The following is a 17496-nucleotide window of genomic DNA, read 5'->3' as shown; positions in this document are numbered from 1 at the left end:
TGTCTACCAGTGCTGGACTGGAACTGTCTCCACAGTCTCATTTCTCTTTTACCACTCCATTCTAGCAGTTTTCCTGATTTTGAGTGTAGGTGCATAAGCCACCATGCCCTTAATTGAAATTGAGAATTGATTTTTGCTTATTTGCTGTAACCAAAATCTAATATAAATATGTAGTATTCATATTTTTCCTTCTACAGTGAGAAAAAGCAAATTGCCCCTGGTACTTTGAACAACTGCAATTTAAAATGATTTCATATTTTAAATATTATTAATATAATTCAGTTGTCTGTGTATGATATTAAATTGATCTAAGAAAAAACAAAAATAGCTGCAACACTGATGCCCTTTTGTCATTTACTGGGAAGTCTGCAAGATCCCTCAAATCTTATTCCCTGGAATTGCAAGAAAATATGTTCCCTCAGCCTTTTTTTAACTTTAGATTCCTCCTTAACACAATGTAGTGGGTTTTTTTGCAACTGGTTGTGTTTGAAGGCTCTTTCACAGTCTTATTCTGTTGACTGTGTGAGAGCCTTCTGCTTCCAGTTACTGTGCATTTGTGACTGCTCTGTATTTTAATAAAGTGGCTGTTGCCTTTCTCCTGTACTTTATATCCAGTGCATTGGATTTTCTACTTTACACTAAGTAACATGGTCTGATAGAGCAAAGAATTGCAGCTGACTTTTTCCAAACTCATCACTTTGAGTACCCCAAACCATCCTGTAAATAACTTCATCAAGGAGCATTCCTTTTCCTGTCATTTGCATTTGCACATCCTTAGTGTTTCTCAAATGTTCTTGTTAAAATGATCTCAAAAGGAATTTTATACTCTTAAATATCATTCCATTTCCTTCTTTCATGTCTCTCTCTGCCAGTAAATAGGTGTCTTCTTCCATGCTTCCTTCATCTCTTGGGACAGATCTTACATTCCTCATTTATATCTCTTTTTAAAAAGCACGTTTTATTTCCTGTACAATCTTCTACAGAGACCTTATGCCCTATGAAAATTTTGATTGGTTTACTCTTTGAAAAAACAGAAACCTGACTCCTGCTACTGTATTTATTTTTTTTGGTTAATCAGACTAGTGCTTTTAATATTTGTAAATATCTGATATGCAGGTCCTGTTCAAGCTGTATTTATTCAGCATCCTTATTCCCACAGGCCATTTTTTTAGATAGCCATTCAATAATAACCTAAAAATGTACAATGATCTGCCTGCTACTTCTCCCTAGATAGTCTGCATAAAAGAAGGATAATCTATTTTGAAAACACTAAAATAACACTAAACACAAAAGATAAGGTCTCAACTATTGAATATTCTCAGCCTTTCCTTAGTATGAGGAACTGCTCATGAAATATGTGAGACAGGCTACATGAGAATATTTATGGCAAATTTAACAACAGCAGGAGGTTCTAGTCACATAGGTATGGGCTGGGTAAATCTTATGGGCCATGGTGTGATGTGGGTCATGTTACAGCAGGCAAGCTTACTAGAGGAAAAATTTTAAGTTCCTTCTCAGTTCTTTAAGCAAATCTTAGAAGTCCTGTAAGTAAGCCTTGATTTATTGCTGAATATTGTCTGTGCATCCCTTTATGGTTGAAGCAGGGAGAAGAAAACCAAAACTAAGGTATATGCCAGTGAAAGAGTGGAATAGATAATCTTAGCATATGATTCCCCAGTGATCTGAGTGCAAGAAAATGTGTGACTCAGTTACTTGATGAACCAGAATTGATGTTGCATTTAACCAACTTTGACATCCTCAAATCCCGTGACACACTTTTTCAACTCAAATGTATAAGGTGTAAAAAACAATTTCCTTTTGGTTGTTTTAGTTATTGGCTGTATAGTTTTATTTTAGACTGCTTAAGTCAGTCTCAGTCTAAAGCTCAGATTATTGTGTGCCTGTTTTAACGTTTCTTCCTTGCTACTTTCATTGGATTTTTCAAGTTCAGTAGTTACCAGATTTCTCATTATAGGCCATCAAATGTGACTGTTCAAGCAGTATGACAGTACTAAATTTGTGTAGCGTTTTTTAATTTTCTGCTTTTAGCAGATAATGGAAAATTACTGTATTGATGATTTTACACAGCGTAATAGATTTTCAGGCTCCAATGGTACGTAACAATCCCAACCTTTTTTTCAACATTGAACAGGAAGTTTCCTGTAGTATTTAGAGAAAAGTGTAATATTGAGGTGGTTTAGCCATGGCCTACAGCCAAACATCTATTGAGCTACTCACTCACTGCCTGCCAGCCTCAGCAGGAAAGGGGGAGAAAATAGGGGGTGAAAAAAAACAGAATGGGAAAGCCTTTAGATCCAGGCAGGGAAATAATTCACCAATTACCACTGTGGGAAAAATAGATTTAATCTCCTGACAATAATATAGTTTTGGCTAATTGAAGCAAAAGAGACAGATAATAAAGCCACATCTTTCCTCCCACCTTTCCCAGGCCCAGCTTCACTCTTTCAGTCCCAGCTCCCCTACCCTGTTCAAGCGCCATGGAGGGGAATAAAGGGTGGTCAGTACAGAGGAGCTCCTCTCTGCTGCTGCTGTTTCTTCCTGGTTTTCCTCTGCTCCAGTGATGGTTCTCCACCGGCTGCAGTTTCATCAGGCATATCCATCTGGTCTGACATTGTTCTCCATGGGCTGCAGCATGGATGTTTGCTCCTGAATGTAGCTTTTCCTCCTCTGCTGATCTTGGTGTTCCTTCTGCTGGATTTCACTCCTTAGGTTTCCTCTTCGCCCTGTCTGGCTTTTCCTGCCCTTCTTCACATGCATTTCCCTAGACATACCACCAGTTTTGGTGATGGATCAGTTGTGTTCTGTAATGGATCTGTGGCAGAGCTACTGACTTCTTTCCCCAGAGGCTACCTCTGCAGCTCCTCAGCTTGCCACCCATGCCTGATGGTAACAGAAGGGGTGTGGGGACCATAATAGCTGCAGGTGGAGCTTGCTGGAAGGGAGCTATTGATGACAGCTGTTTGTACATCATATTACGTGTCTTGTGAAACCATGGGCTCAGTCCTCTGAGACCTTTCTTCAACTATTCAGTCCCATCTTTCTCCTGGTTATTACAAATAACTTTGTATCATCAGAAAAGAAAATGGCCCTGATAATTTTTCCTGTTCAATTTGTCACTTTGCTCTAAAACCTGTTCTACTCTTGCATCAACTTCTTTGATTTGTACCCCAGAATTAACAGTTTTGCATTTTCCCAATCATTTCTTTTTGGTAGGAATGTAACGTTACATAATTTTTTATGAGTCTTTCTGCAATATATGTCAATCTTCCTTTGGCTCTGCCAACTCTGTGTTAAACTCCTTGAGGACAAAAACCCTTTGTTTCTGTTGCTCAGAGAAAGTTGTTTCTCCAGAACTTTGTTTTTCATGTTTTTTAATTATTTCATGCTCTTCTCTACTCCTAATGTTTGAAAGGAATGTCAGGTTTGGAAGGCTGCCTTTTTCCATTTACATACATTTGATTCTTCAGAAATGCTCTAGCCAGAGTAGATCCTGACACCTACCTTCCTTCTCAGTTCTGAGCTTTATTGGCTACTGAGTGAGAGGACTGAGGGAAAATAATGTTATAAATAGGTCTTGTTAAATTCCCTTTGCTTTATAGATCACATGTGGTTTTGTTTGTGAGTCATGTGTCACAGATACCTTTAATAATACCCTATACAGCATTGAAGTCCTTAGGCAGTCCAGGGCTGATAATGCTGCAACAACTGTGGCTGCACTTTTTTTTTTTTTTTAATGTAATTAAGAAAAAGGCCTGGTGCTCACAGGGATCATTTGCAGCTGTAACACTCTCCACACTGCTAAAACTCATTAAAAGCACAGTTACAGTAAAGAAGTTTACTCCAGGGGAGTAACTCCTCATCACTGATTTTGTAGTGTAGGGATTGCTGGAGAAAATCTGTCTTGAAGAAAGGAATTTTAAATTGATAATAGCTCCACTTTCTGTCCATATTTATCAAAAATAAAAATAAAAATAATTGTACAAGTAGTCTTTCTGCATTTTTAAGTTATTCTTCCAGGTTATTTTAACATACATCCTTCCACAGACACCACACAGTAAAAAGGAACATTTGTTTTTTGATACCATAGGGGAAAAATATGTTTAGCTTGTTAGAGGAGTTATAAAAATAGAATTCAAGAGTTAGTGTGCCTGGTGTTGTTATTGTGACATGCAAATACTTTGCAAATATGTCCAAAGATTTCTGAGGTTTTCATTGTTCCAACAAGGTAATACAATCAAAATCACATGGTTTTGGTTTTCGTTATATTCCAGCTTTTTAGGTTAAACCTTTCTTTTATAAGTAATCATTTGTTACTCTATTAATACATGCCTTCCTAATGAGAGTTGATTGCTTATCTTGTGTGTGTCCTGTGATCAAGTTTCTCTCCATTTTCCTCATTTCGTGTAAACTGTAGGGCTTATTTTTCTATCCTATATGAATTTTCTGGAGTTCTTGTGAATTAATGTGTGCATCTTCAGTGAGTTTGAGGAACAAACAGTATGTCACAACCAAATTTAGAATCAGTAGCATATGAATAACATATTGCTCGTAGCTGAAGCCCCATTGATTTTTGTATATAAAATGCAATTAAATATTATTGTTGTTGTTATGTTTTTGTTCAAACTTTGTGCAAGGATTCTTAATTATGCAAACAGACTATCATTAAAAAGCTGTGTAATGCTATAAATAGATGTACTATAACTTTCATAAATCACTGCACAACAGCTACTTCCTAATTTTTTCAATTCAGTTAAAATTTTTATCTAGCCAGTAAAAAACAGAAGGACGTTGTTACATAGCATAGAATATATTAGCATTTGAATATTTTTAATATGACTGTCTGAAGGTGAAATGGTTGACAAGTATGAGGAATATGAATGATGATGCACTGAAAAAGAAGTAGCAGAACTTCTTTTGGTAGTATAATATGCATGTTACACAAATGTGGATTAAGTAGGTGATTCTCAAGAAACGCTGATGACAGTTAAATAGAACCACTCATGTTTGGGATGCTGTAAAATGCAGTTGTAAAATCTGCAAAATTTCTGCTATACTGTCTGAGACATACTATAAAAAAAAAGAATGAAGTCAGCTTGATGCTTGTGGAGACATTGGTAAAAAATTGTATGTTATATGAATATGTGTGAGAAAACAACTATTCATTTTGAGAAAGAGACTTTTCTACATTACGATGAAAATGTAGAAGCCATGTGATAAGAGAGGATTTATTGCTCTGGGGAATCTTGGGGGCAAAAGACAGAAAATGTGAGCTTGCAACAGCTGAAATAGGGAGGCGGTTCGAAGGGAGGGTACAAAAGCATCAGCTAATCAGAGATATTCTGGGGAAGGTAAAAAGCAGGGTTCACAAAATCATCATCCAATGAGGGAGGTAGGGGGGGAAAGTTGGGTCACATGGACTAATCAATTGTTGAAGTTTAGGGGATTTCCGAAGTGGAATTCCAAGCATGCAATGGGCCTAAGACAGGATTGACAGGAGACTTAGGGTAGATTGACAACATGGAGTGGGACAGTCTCATTTGGACCAAACCATCGACTTAGGTAATAACTGAACATTAACAAGAAACACACTGCAACATCTCCCCGTTTTCTGTTTAAGAGGGAGAGTTTTGGCACAGAAGAACAGATTCTGATCAGGAGAACACATTTCTCCACCAGGACTACTGTGTGAATACTTCTACATGATTGACTTCATTGGTGGGAGTGACAGTATTTTGGATTGTCTTTAAGATAACTCTCTTTAAAATGGAAAAGGCAATTAGAATAAGAAATATAACTAAGAAAATCAACAGAATGGTCGTGACAGTAGAAGCTAGCCATCCTGTTAGTCCCCATCCTTTAAAGATAGAACTCAGCCAGTCCTCGGTTTCTTGTTTGATGTTTCCACGGAGTTCTTGCATCTTATTGATCGAAGTGTGGACACTTTTCCTTTTGGATGTTAAGTTAAAGCAACAGAGCCAGTCAAAGTCTTCACACCCACAGCCATGTGCAAGAAGCAGAAAGTCAGTGGCAGCACAGTTTTGTAATGTTGCTTTCCTGGTTATCTCCTCATCATCTAGAAGGCCACTAATAGCAGTTTATATTGAATTCACTTGTTTTGCAACCCAACACTCTAAGTGGCCCAATTCAATTAGAGCTTTTACTGAGGCTACCCAAGGCAAAAAGAGGGAGACAGCAGATCTTTTGAGGTGTGACCAACGGAAAATTTTGGAATTGCAGTCTTCATCCAAATCCTTAATACTTCGCTTTTGGATGATCGAAACATTCTTTTTGCTCTGCCAATTCATAATTTGGGTTTTGTTGGGAGAAAGCAGTGACAACCGCCCCAAAGTATATGGTCCTCCAAGAAGGTGAGAGGGGATTCCTGCCCATGCTCGATTACCACAAATCAAGAAGTTGCTTTTGTCTAACTTTAGGGGATGGTAATTTTTGGTTGAGGCCTGTTGCCCTGAAAACTCAGCTTCTGAGCTTGCTAACATAGTTTTCTAAGGACTTTCCCAGGACAGTAACTGTAGACTGTAGATATGTGTGCATTCTTTCTGTTACATATCTTGTGATGGACATTTCTCATGGCCAGTGCAGTGAGAAAGTGTTATCCTGACCATCCAATCCCTGGCCATGGTAAGAAGTCTATAAATCCTGGGAGGAAAAATAAACTCTGCTCTTTCTTGCACCATACCTCAACCTGTGTCCACGTGATCTATTGATCTTCAGCGGTAACAGAGGCCATTTTTATATGGCAGATCGATTGGGACCAATTGGAAGCAGTGTATTCTTTCTTATACTGAATGACTGAAACAAATAGCTCTTTTTTGTGGTGTGGCTGAAACACAAACTGTACGCAATATGGGGAAAAGGAGGATCCCAAGGTTTCAAACTCTTGGGGTTCTTCCTTTGTTATGGGTAATTTCTTAATCCAATTTCTCCATAAAACAAGAGGGTTTGTTATGGGCATTTTTGCACTATAAATACTACCATAAGAAGGAGAAAGTTTAACAGAAGTTTGGTAGGGTGTTCGGGAGTTAATCTCTGTGTGCAGGGTTTTTTAACTTTCTGGGTATTCATTAGGCTTAAATGGAATTCCCACCAGGCAGGTTGACAATGGGTCATCAGCGGCTGCCATCAACAGGCACAGATGATTTTGCTTCAGTGCCTGTGCCAGGGTGACCCACACATTCTTTCTTGGTTGAAGGATGATCCATGCTTCTGATGACAGGCACAGGAGAATCAGGATCCAAATGATGTTTAGGAACATGTTCTCTGATCCAGAGAACATTCTAGGGTGAGCGCACCGAACAAAGAAACAGGATAGCGTTTTTCTGGGGAGAGGAAATCAAAGACAGGGTAAACATTAACTAAAAGCATCTGACATATTGTTGGGAAAAAGAATAGTCAGGCATAATCTGACACAATCCATTAGGGGATCGGGTTTTTCAATTCCTTGGCGCCAGCACGTCCGGAGGGAAGCCACAGTTACATCTTTGGTGGACTGACCTGATCGTGGTACAGGCTTGGGGATGTGCGGTTTGACACACATTTGAGAGACCCATCTCAACCTGGAGGGCATGGACACACAAGCATATCCCTGACCCCAAGTGATTAACTCAAATGGGCCCTCTACTTTTGCTGTCTCGGGACTCTATTAAAACTAGGGGGTGTTCTCTCAATTTCAGCTGTGTGTTACTACTGAAATGTCAAACAACAGGCAGGTTAAGGTGTTCAAATGAGCAGTTTAGAAAATTTATGGTAAACAATACCTTACAGAGTTTAATCTGTGGTGGATCACTGGTGGAATTGCTCTGCTGCTGCTCTTGTACTCTCTTCAGCGACTGATGTGTTCACTCAATGATGGCTTGACCTGTGGGAGAGTAAGGAATGCCTGTTTTATGGTTTACTCCCCATTTTTGCAGGAACTCCTGGAAGGCCCTGGAGGTATATGTGGAACCATTATCTGCTTTAATCATTTTAGCGATCCCCAACACAGAGAAGGCCTGCACTAAGTGTTTTTATGCATCTGTGGTCTTCTCTCCTGTGTGGGCAGAAGCATAGACTGCTCCAGAGAAAGTATCCACTGAAACGTGAACATACCTCAGCCTGCCAGATTGCGGGACGTGAGTCACATCCATATGCCTCATCTCACAGTTCTTGAGGCCTCTTGGATTTACACCAGCACTCAAGGTTGGTACTGCCTATCTTTGGCAACTGGGACATGTAGCTATGATGGCTTTGGCCTGGTCCCACTTTAGATGGAATTGGCATACCAGGCCAGGCACATTTTGATGGAGTTGTTGATGGCTCAGCTTTGCCTGCTGAAAGACGTCTGTCAGGTTGACCATCTCAGCTGGGGCGGCCAGGGCGTCTGCTCTTCTGTTCCCCTCTGCAATGAAACCTGGAAAGTCAGTGTGTGACCTCACATGCATCACATAGAAAGGTTGCTCTCGGTGGGAAACAAGATAAACTAATTTTGAGAGTAACTTAAACAGGACAGGATTAGAGACCTCCTTTAAAACAGCATACTACTCCTGCAACATAGGCCAAATCAGTGACTAGATTAAAAGGTTCAGAAAACCTCTTGAAGGCTCTGATGACTGCATCTAACTCAATAATTTGAGGGGAGCCCTCAACCTCTTTTACATCTCTCTCCCATTTCTGAGTCTGAGGATCCTTCCAAGTCATCACTGACTTGTGGGATGCTCCAGATGCATCTGTGAAAACTGTCACAGAATTGAGTGGCCTCCAACTTTGTTTTTCCTTGGGGACTAATTTGAATGCTGAATTAAATAATTTATGTCCAGGATTATGAATTGAAATTTGTCGTGGGTAGCTATCTAGAGCAAATTGGAGTGTCTCCTTTTCCCTAAGTAACTGCTACAGAACCACTTTTGTCAACTTACCTGATGTTAGGGTAAGTGGTAGATGGATGCATGTGAAGTCACACCCTGCCAGTTCTGGCATTCTTGCCCTGGCCTTCCGGATCAATTGAGCTATTAACTCTTGTGGCCTGGTGATACTTTTGGACCGCTGGTGACTGAGGAATACCCACTCTATGATCAAGAGTGGATCCCTCTGGCCCTGATCCCACTGGAAAAGCAAGCCATGGAGGTGTGGCAGTCTTCCCAAAACAATTAACTTATATGGCAAGTCTGGCAGGCAGCGATGAGCTTACTTTGTTGCCGTCACCTCTTGAGCTTTCTCCAGAGCTAGCTTGGCCTCTTGGGTTAGGACCCTAGGAGAACTCAGCTCTTCTCCCCCTTTCAATAAATTGAAAAGGGGGGCTTGGTCTTCTGTTGTTAAGCCCAGCCAAGGTCTGACCCAATTTAAGGACCCACACAGCTAGCGGAGATCAGCTAAGGTTTTTGGATTGTTTCTGATCATCAGTTTTTGAGGAGTAATGGTCCTCTTGCTAATTTGGAGCCCCAGATACCTCCAAGGGGGCGCCCACTGAACTTTGTCCTTTTGGAGTTCAAATCCTGCAGCAATCAAAACATTGACAATTAGGTCAAGCACGTGCTGTAGTATCATCATCGGGGCACACACGAGCACAACATCCAAATAGTGCAGGATGATGGTTTCTCTTGCTTTGGCACTCACTGGGGACAGCAATGAAGCAATGTACCACTGGCAGATACTGGGACTGTTTTTCATGCCTTGAGGCAAGGTTCGCCGATGGTAGTGCTTCATTGGAGCTTCTCGATTGATGGAGGCAACTGAGAAGGCAAACCGTGGGGCATCAGCAGGGTCAAGAGGAATCTGGAAGAAACAGTCTTTTATATCAATAACTGCCAAATTCCAATTTTGGGGGAGCATCGACGGGGAGGGTATTCCTGGTTGACGAGACCCCATGTCTTCAATGACTTCGTTAATTTCTCTAAGATTCTGGATGAGTCGCCACTTGTCCTTTCCCGGCTTCTTGATAACAAAGACCGGGGAATCCCAAGGGCTGGTGGTTGGCACAATGTTGCCTTTTGCTAACTGCTTTTCTACCAATTCACTGAGCGCCTTCAATTTTTGTTTATTCAGCAGCCACTGATCTACCCATACTGGGTGTTTTTTTTTCCAGTTCAGCTTCTGGGCAGGGTACTCATCAGCGGCCGCTATGAAAAATCCTGAGGGGTTTTTGGGATTTCTATTTTCACTCCCCATTGGGACATGGCGTCTCTCCCCCACAGAGGAACTTTATAGTCTAAAATGAATGGGCATAAGCTGGCCAATTGCCCATCTGGCCCTTCAATTTGGACAATGCTCTTAGATTGTTTGTCTAATTGGGCATCCCCAATGCCCTGTACTTTACCTATCACAGATTGAAATTCCCAATGTGACAGCCATCTGGTGTTTGGGATGATTGTCACATCTACCTCTGTGTCCAACACTCCATCAAGGTGAAGGTAATCTTCACCTTGCCAGAGTCCAGACCCCATCCAAGACTTGTCTTCTCCAATGACTTCTGCCCAGTAAACGCCTGGTGAAGAATTGTTCACTGGCATCTCATTTGGCACCGGAATTGCCCGGGAGATGATTTGTCCCTGTGGCATAAAGAAGGGTGGGTGGACACAACGTGCCATGAGAATGAGTGCTTCCAGCTCTGATGTTATGATTGCTGGAAAGACTTCAGTCTCCTGGGGTGTGTGCTTGGTGTCCCCGACAACAACATACTTACAGTCCAGTCTGGCAAATAAGTCTTTGTCAAGTGGGTCAACTGACACAACCTGCCAGTTGTCTGTATTACAGAATCTGTTTTGTGTCACAACTTGCTTAAAGGGAGTTTGTGGCTTCCAAACCTTCTCTGGGTCCCCATTCTGACCTGCTTCATTTTTGTCTACACGGCACACAGGCCCACGCTTCTCATCTAGTTTTTTGGAAGTGGTTGTCCCCCTCCCCCCTGAGAACTTAATTGGTTTATTTTGCAGAAGCTGCCTCTTCAGGCAAACTTTTGCTACGTGTCCCTCCTGCCCACAGTTAGAACACCTAAAAGGCTGTTGGTGTATTTTTGGAGTAGCAGCAGCAACTGTTTTCTCCATTCTGTCTCCTTTTCCTCGAGGCTCTGGGATGATGGCTCTCTTTGTGCAGGCTTCGATGATCAAGTCGAGGGTCGGTGGTGGCTCAAAGGGCAGGCCTAGGATGATCTTCTTGCAGACATCATTAGCATTTTCTTGGGCTGCTTCCATTATTATCTGTTCCTGTAGTTGCCGTCTCTCAACCTGCCTCTCCACTTCAACTCGGAGCCTTTCAACAAAATCTATAAAAGCCTCAGAGGGAAACTGTTTAATATTCACATAACTTTGCTTAGGTTCTTTTGTGGGCATAAGGATAAAGGCCTTCTCTGCAGCTCTCTTTACCTGTTCCAACACAGGCTGTGGTACTTTTTCAGCCTGCATTCTAGCTTGTGACCAATCCCCTTCACCACATAAGTGGTCCATTGAGCTATTCTTGTTATCTGCATCAATTGCATTCAGGGCTTTGCACAAACTCAGGAAGGAGTTCCCGTAATAATCTCTTCCATGTCCTCTCCCACAACAGATATTCTGTTTGGGTTAGGAGGCATGCAAACAAATCCCTGATATTGTCAGGAACTAGTGTGTTTGAGGAAAAGGTGGCTTTTAAAAGACCTTTAAAATATTCACTTTTTCTCCCAAACTCCTTCTGAGCCTCGCAAAGCTCCTTTTTATACTGATAATTAAAAGGTTGCCACCTAGGGGTTCCTCTTGCTCGGATATAGGTAACAGGTACAGCAAAGGGGATGATCTCCTGTTCCAGGTTCTGGATTTTTGTCTCATGGCTTCCAGTTCCCATGCCATCATGGGAAGTTGAAGCTGGAAGACGATGAGAGCTGCCAGAGAAAGAGGAGGGAACAGGGGTGGGACAGCAATTGGAATGGAACTTGCTGTTCACAGGTGACATCATGGGAACAGCTTGATGTCATGAGAATAGGAAGCGGAGCCGGTGGAAAGGAAGGGGGCTCACCCGGGGAAGGGGTGGAGTTTGGGGAGAGGGGAGGAGAAGGAGGGGCATGAGTAGGGGTGGGGTCAGGGGATAGGAAGGGGTTGGAAGGAACAGGGTGAAAGGGATTCTGCAAAAAAGAAGCACAAGGTGGGGGCTGAGCCATGTGGCTTTCACCATCTTGTGTCTCTTGGAAATCATTCTGTGGGGCAGGGGAGGACTCAGGGAAAACTTGGGAATCTCCTTTAAGGGCATTCACTTGAACTGGAGGATTAACAACTGGGCAAGAGGGGTTTAGGAAAGGGTTCTTGACAGCGTGGCCATCGCTCTCAAGGCAAGAGTACCGAGAAGTCTGTGGGAGGCCAGGGAGTCGGTAGCTCTCCTGTGCTCATCGTGGTTTGCCTGGCACAGACTTCCCAAAGCAAGGGACAAGGACTTTGGATCAGGGGACAGGGGAGGTGGGGGCATTAGTTGAAGCTTTTCCTCCACTTTCTTTTCTTCAGCTATCACTGACTGAATTACTATAAACAATGAAAAGAGTTTAGCAACCATTGCATCACCTTTATTTGTAAAAGCTGTTAATTTGTTTCCAACTACATCCCAGAAGGGGATGGTTGGTATTTCCTCTGGGGATACCCTTGGAAAGTGGAAGAAGAGCCATTGAACAAACTTTTCTAACAACCCTTTTGAAAACTTTCTTTTCCCACCCTACAGGGTACCCAAAATTTGAAAATAAATCCCTCCGCTGTGCTGAGAATTTCGTACCCATTTTCCTTGATGTTAAGCTGCCAGCACAGCAAAAATCCACCCTCCCCTGCAGCAAAAAAACAACAAACTAAAGATAAAAGTTCCAGGGCCGGTCTCAGGGACAGGGTGCTTTCTGCAGCCAACTATTGTGGCCTGTAGGTTCGTGGCCCCCCCTCCACCACTCCCGGGGAGCAATGCATCCTTCCCACAACTTGTGAGCACCCTCAGCCTAACTTGGGGTATACTCTCCCTCCTTTGGTCCACTGGACAGGGGCTGCAGAGAAGTCCTCCTCAGGGAAGTGGTCCTCTGGATGCTAGAAGGTTATCACTTCCTCCCCCCAAAAGCCACCAGAGAAAAACCAGTCTGCTGCACTCAGAGGCAGCTGACAGCCAGAACTTCTTGGATAAAATCCACAGTTCATCCGTGGGGTCCGTTCACAGGGCCCTTCACAGTGGGCACCAGCTATCACATCTTGCAGGAGCTTATCTGGCTCTATCACTTCAGCCTACGACAGGAGTGGGTCAAACCCCAGGAGCAGAATGACCCGAGATGTGACTAGAGCACTTGCTCTACGGCTTTTTGGCTGTCTGTCTGCAGTCTGAGGAGACAAGGATGAGAGGGAGGTCTTTTGCATGGGATAATAGAGGATTTATTGCTCTGGGGAATCTTGGGGGCAAAAGACAGAAAATGTGAGCGTGCAACAGCTGAAATAGGCAGTTCGAAGGGAGGGTACAGAGCATCGGCTAATCAGAGATATCCTGGGGAGGATAAAAGGCAGGGTTCACAAAATCATCATCCAATGAGGGAGGTAGGGGGGGAAAGTTGGGTCACATGGACTAATCAATTGTTGAAGTTTAGGGGATTTCCGAAGTGGAATTCCAAGGCATGCAGTGGGCCTAAGACAGGACTGACAGGAGACTCAGGATAGATTGACAACATAGGGTGGGACAGTCTCATTTGGACCAAACCATCGACTTAGGTAATAACCGAACATACCATTAACAAGAAACATACTGCAACATCCATTCCATGCTCTATCTCCACAGGTTAAGAATGTTGAAGTAGGTAATTGTTTTAGTAATTGTCTTGCACGTGAGTAAAAGGTTTTACTTTTGGTATTAGTGATAAGATCAACTGTAGGGTTAATTGTAGCTCAGTGTTGCATCACTTTGGAGTGGCTTTTTGTCAGGGGCTCAAACATTATCTATCCACCTGAGGTATTGGTAGAGCTTAACAAGTCCAGTTCTTCTGGGGGTCCTATGGTAACATTGAGAACTTCAATAATTTTTGCTTACCAGCAGGCTCCAAATTGTCTTGATGTGAAGCCAACGGTGCGATTGAACTCTTGCAACATTGCCAATTGATTCAGTCGAGTCTCATTACTAACTAAACCTTTAAATGTGTGAGGATCCCATTCAGGGACTCCTATGATACAGGTGTGAAAAGGATCTCCAGGTGTGGCTAGGCTTAAACACATTGATTTTTGGCCTGTCAAGTGTGCTAGAGTGACCCATATGTTCTGTTGTTTTTGGATGTTAGTTAGCAGACGGTTGGGACTATACACAGAACAATTACCATAAGCAGTTTGTTCCATGTAAATGACACCACGCTTGCAGAATCACAGCTAGGTTTTAAGGTTAAATGAACTTTCAAATATGCTCACTTTAACTCTTGAAGGGGGAATACTTATACTTTATACTAATATATTTTTTAAACTTATCAATAACTTACAAATAACAATTATCACACAAGCTAAACTCTTTATCTTAAACTATTATCTAACTACTTTTAACACATGTGCTCTGGTATTTATTCAATCTAAGTGTGAAAGCAATTCGCTTAAAGGGTAAAAATACAGTTACAATTTGCTTTTATATACAGTTAGATGGAGTCTATATTCTTTTAGATCTTCTACAAAATTCTTCTCACAAACAGGCTATGATTTAATGCGATTCAGTTTTGGAACATCTGTTGCTCTTGCGACATCAACTGGCAGCTGATCAGTGACTGACTGAAGGCATCGATGTTCAGGTTCTTCTTCACATCCTTCTAAATCTCAATAGAAAACAACTGAAAAAAAAATGGTAAAAACACAACATCATGATAACTGCATAAAATTTATGTTGGCAAACTGTCTGTGTAGTTTTCAGACACAACTGTGTCCTGACAGGTCCACTTCTGATCCATGTCTGGAGTACCAAAATTGTGTGGTGACTTCTCTGTTTACTGGATCTCATGTTTTCAGAGGCAGACAGTCTGGTCAGATGAACAGGTGTCCTTTTTGAACCTGTCAACAAAACATAGACACTTCTCCCCTTGAAGTTAATGAATCATTTTGGCTTAGCTGTGGCACACTCAATTATAAATTTAGATTATATGATCTTTCTAAACTTTTGATATAAATATTTCGTTATTGTGGCCCAAACTTCTAATGCACATATTACACTAATCAAATGCTTTTAGGCTATAAATTCCCCCCATTTTTTGTTGTTTTTTTTTTAAAAATAAAATGAGACGTACTTCTGTCATACACGTCAATATCAACACAAATCCGTATACACAATGAATAAAAACCTGTAGTAGTTAAAATCAATCAAATGATAAACATTATCAATAACATATGTGATATGGAATTACTATTAACTACTAAAACACTGCACCAGCATCTCATAGTCTGCAAACAAACAGAAACAAAAAAAAATCAGTGAAGGATTGAATAACCACCTTGGGAAATGATTCTCCAAGCCCACTTCAAAGTTGTTCCAGCTGTCATATTAATAGGGTCAAATTGTGAAGTCAAGAAATGACTTAAATACTGATTTGGCACAGAAAACATCTGGATCTGTTGGCAGACATTCTGTCCAGGGAAAGTCAAGGCTTGGCCAGGGCCTTAGGCTTTTAAGTGGAAAGTTGCCTCTTAACATATTTTTAAAACAAGATTTTTAATACTAGTAGCTATGAGATGCTTACAGCACAGCAAACTGTTGAAATGCATTTGTACAAAGCAAATGATCAGAAGCCTTAGGTAACAGACCAATTAAACCATTCAGCAGTTGGTTTAATCTGAAGCCTCTCCCATGGCAGCTGACCCTCAGCAATTATACATTTTCTAAGAATACTGGAAACACTGAAAAATAATAAAGCTATAAAAAACAAAAACTGCATAGATTGCAACAAACAATAGAACTCCCAATGAAATCAAGGGTGTCACAGACTGCATTCACTTCTATTCACAAGCAGGTGTTCAGCTGTTTTAGTCGTAGTCATCTTCATCTCTCTGGGAAAATAACTAAACTTTGCAGTTTAAACGATTGTTTTCAACAAAACATAAAACAATTCAAATTAAACAATATTTAAACCTGATAAAAATTAATTCTGACAAAAGGAATTAACAAAACTTAACCTTAAAAGAATATCAAAGTTATAAAACTTAACTTAAAAACATTCAAACCTAAATATAATAGAACATTTTAATTCCATTAACACTTAATCTTTATCAAATAAAAGCATAACTTAATCTCATTCTGTTACTACAAAAAGGCAGCTAAAAGTTTGATATATACCTTTTAAACACAATATAACAGTAACATGGATTCACTATAAAGATTATAAAAATGTAACAAATACATCACAATTCTATGTCATTTGGCTTTAAAATAGCTCACAATAATTGCAAATGTTACTAAAAATACTTATTCATAGCAGGAATTTGCCTAGTATATGCTTAAATTGGTTAGAATTTTAAGGAGCAGCTTTACTAGAGAAAGACCACAACAACACAGAATTTGGCAAGTTGACACTCAGCTTTGTAGCACTTTTCAAAAACATCAAGTCTAATTTTTAATTAAAATCCAAAATCCAAATTGGTATATATATACTGTTATACATGTTTTTCATAACAAAAGGACTCACATTAAAATTACCTTACTAAAATAGTGGAGAAAACAAACAAATGGATAATATATGCTTAACTTAACTTTTGTCTTGTACAGTAAAGTTCTCCTAGCTAATTATTTTTTTAAACCATAAATCTCTTTTGTAGATAACATTAATTGGAAGGTTGTTTTCTTAGTAGCTGTAAATCATTCAATATTTTAACATTAGGTTTTAAAACTATTATTGCAAGGTAATTTTTACTTCTGTTTGTATTCACCTGTTGAGGGTTAGGTATCCTTTTTTTTTTTGTTTTGTCCTTCTGGCCTGCCCGGGGAATTTTTTACCCATTATGTGCTGGGACAACCTAACTACCAGTACTTAGGGGTGCTCACAACGGACAAAGAGTGGCCGGGCCCAGGGGGAGAGGGAAAGGGGGCAGAAAAAGAGAGTGAAGACAGTTTTTTTAGCTGGTTTTCTTCAGCTTCGGGGAAGAACGTTCATGTGCTGGGTCGCGAAGCTGCGGCGGTGGAGAGAAAGGAATTTCGCCATCACACAGACGGAGCGGCTGCTTCTTCTCCTTCTCCCCTCTTTGTTGGTGGCCTCGCACCCCCTGTCCTGCCGGGACGTGTGGCAGTGCCAGCCACGGCCGTGGAGCTGCTGATACACCTCAGCCACCGGCCCAAGATCTCAGCTCATCCCTGCTGTTTCCAGCCGACTGTTCCTCAGAGCCCTGCAGGAGCACCGGGACTGACTGCCCGAGGGGGGTTTGTTGAAACAAAGCCTCTCCTCCATCCCATCTCAGCCAAGAAAGCTGTCCCGGGGTCCCTGGTTCTGTGTTCTTGTTATTGCTGTAGTTACTGTTTGTTTGTTTGCCTGGCTATACTAGTAAAGAACTG

The 17496-nt window shown here is 41.2% G+C and overlaps 1 protein-coding gene and 1 long non-coding RNA gene across 7 annotated transcripts in view; both read left to right on the top strand.

Moving 5' to 3' along the window:
* The window catches only part of ADCY2 (adenylate cyclase 2), a 276092-nt gene that overhangs the window by 162349 nt on the left and 96247 nt on the right, over nucleotides 1-17496 (top strand). The window lies entirely within an intron of this gene.
* On the top strand, nucleotides 7339-17256 carry LOC107199936. The gene is made up of 3 exons (XR_004496012.1): nucleotides 7339-8217; nucleotides 14660-14808; nucleotides 17082-17256. It is a non-coding gene; the product is annotated as an uncharacterized LOC107199936 (long non-coding RNA).

The sequence above is a fragment of the Parus major genome, chromosome 2 (assembly GCF_001522545.3).
Source record: "Parus major isolate Abel chromosome 2, Parus_major1.1, whole genome shotgun sequence".
Classification (NCBI taxonomy): Eukaryota; Metazoa; Chordata; class Aves; order Passeriformes; family Paridae; genus Parus; species Parus major.
Note: the sequence above shows the minus strand (reverse complement) of the source record. Positions and strands in the feature narration are given on the sequence as shown.